General features: G+C 25.8%; 1 protein-coding gene across 1 annotated transcript in view; it reads right to left on the bottom strand.

The window, feature by feature from the left end:
- LOC310956480 (stromal interaction molecule 1-like) overlaps positions 1 to 2,500 on the bottom strand; it is a 24,874-nt gene that overhangs the window by 10,072 nt on the left and 12,302 nt on the right.

Below are 2,500 nucleotides of genomic sequence, written 5' to 3'. Positions count from 1 at the left end.
TGTGTGTGTGTGTGTGTGTGTGTGTGTGTGTGTGTGTGTGTGTGTGTGTGTTAAAGTGTTAAAAAAAATCAGAAAAAGTGTTGAAAAAATTGTAAAAAAGTGTTAAATAAAGTGAGAAAGAACTCAAGTGTGAGTCACGTCCATTAAAGTGACTTTAGCAAAGTGACTGTGTCATTATTATTATTATTATTATTATTATTATTAATATAATAATTATTAATATACGTTTATTTAAAGGGGACAGAACAGCAGCTTTTGTTGTAGTTTAAAAAACAGAGGAGCTGTGAAACACGTAACAACACGACACACACACACACACACAGAGGCAAGCATGTGACTGTGTGATGTCTTTGTGTATGCAGGTGTGTGTGTGTGTGTGTGTGTGTGTGTGTGTGTGTGTGAGAGAGAGGGGGAGCACGCAGACTGAGCAACAGTCTGCTCTTTGACCAAATAAGGACTCTAGACAGAACGCTTCTGCAGAGACCGTCCAGATGCACACACACACACACACACGCATGCACGCACACACACACACACACACACACACACACACACACACACACACACTGATGAGTTATTTCCTCCGGTGGCTGCAGAACTTCAGAGTTCATTAGATTGAATTATAAAATAAACAAAAGCTCAGAGTCGACTCAGCAGCTTCTGTGGTTTCATCTCACGTAATAATTCGCATAATAATTATTATATAATATAATAATAATAATAAAATATCATAATACAATAATAATACAGTATAATAATACTTATTCAGAATTTATTTCAGAGTATTTGGACACTTTATTTCCGATGATTATTTTTATTTTTTTCAACTTTTTTGACATTTTTTTCAACTTTTTTTCCATTTTTTAAAAAAAAATCAGAATTTTTTTTTACTTTTTTTCGACTTTTTTCCGATTTTTTTAAACATTTTTTTCCGTTTTTTTCCTTTTATTTTTTGAAATTTTAGACACTTTTTTTCAATTTGTTCCCGTTTTTTTCCCCATTTTTAAAAAAAAAAATCAGAATTTTTTCAACTTTTTTCCAATTTTTTTGACATTTTTTTACGATTTTTTAAACTTTTTTTCCTTTTTTTTCCGATTTTTTTGACATTTTTCAGAATTTTTTATCATTTTTTTCAGAAATTTTTGACATTTTTTTTCCGATTTTTTTGGACTTTTTCAGACTTTTTTGACATTTTTTCAACTTTTTTCCCGTTTTTTTGGCATTTTTTCAGATTTTTTTTTGACATTTTTTCCGACTTTTTTGACTTTTTTCAGACTTTTTTTCAAATTTTTTTCCGATTTTTTTCCCCGTTTTTTTTTTTAATGCTCAAATTTTTTTGCCCGTTTTTTTTGAGATTTTTTTTCAATTTTTTTCTGTTTTTTAAAAAAAAAATCAGATTTTTTTCAACTTTTTTTCCGATTTTTTTGGACTTTTTCAGACTTTTTTGACATTTTTTTCAACTTTTTTGCCGTTTTTTTTCCCGTTTTTTTGACATTTTTTCAGATTTTTTTTTCAACTTTTTTCCGATTTTTTTTTGACATTTTTTCCGACTTTTTTGACTTTTTTTCATATTTTTTTCCGATTTTTTCCCCCTTTTTTTTTTTTTAATTCTCAAATTTTTTTGCCCGTTTTTTTTGAGATTTTTTTCATTTTTTTTCTGTTTTTAAAAAAAAAATCAGATTTTTTTCAACTTTTTTTCGGATTTTTTTGACATTTTTTTCAACTTATTTCAGAAGTTTTTGACATTTTTTGCCTTTTTTCGACTTTTTTCAACGTTTTTTCATTTTTCCCGTTTCTTTAAAAAAAATTCAGAATTTTTTAAAAAACTTTAAAAAAAATTGACATTTTCTCCGATTTTTTTTCAACTTTTTTTCAGTTTTTTTTTAAACTTTTTTTCCCGTTTTTGTTTTTCGATTTTTTTTTTGACATTTTTTCCCGATTTTTTTTTACATTTTTCAGAATTTTTTTCAATTTTTTCAGAAATTTTTGACATTTTTCAGATTTTTTAAACTTTTTTTCCTTTTTTTTTCGATTTTTTTTGACATTTTTCAGAATTTTTTATCATTTTTTTCAGAAATTTTTGACATTTTTTTTTCGATTTTTTTGGACTTTTTCAGACTTTTTTGACATTTTTTTCAACTTTTTTGCCGTTTTTTTCCCGTTTTTTTTTTTTTCAGATTTTTTTTTCAACTTTTTTCAGATTTTTTTTTCAGATTTTTTAAACTTTTTTTCCTTTTTTTTTCGATTTTTTTTTACATTTTTCAGAATTTTTTATCATTTTTTTCAGAAATTTTTGACATTTTTTTTTCGATTTTTTTGGACTTTTTCAGACTTTGCCAATTTTTTTTGACATTTTTTTTCAACTTTTTTTCCAGTTTTTTTTCGTTTTGTTTCCAGTTTCTTTTCCCGTTTTTTATTTGACATTTTTTTCCGATTTTTTTGACATTTTTTTCAACTTATTTCAGAAATTTTTGACATTTTTTGCCTTTTTTCGACTTTT

Source organism: Echiichthys vipera (genome assembly GCF_963691815.1).
Source record: "Echiichthys vipera genome assembly, chromosome: 14".
Taxonomy (NCBI): Eukaryota; Metazoa; Chordata; class Actinopteri; order Perciformes; family Trachinidae; genus Echiichthys; species Echiichthys vipera.
Note: the sequence above shows the minus strand (reverse complement) of the source record. Positions and strands in the feature narration are given on the sequence as shown.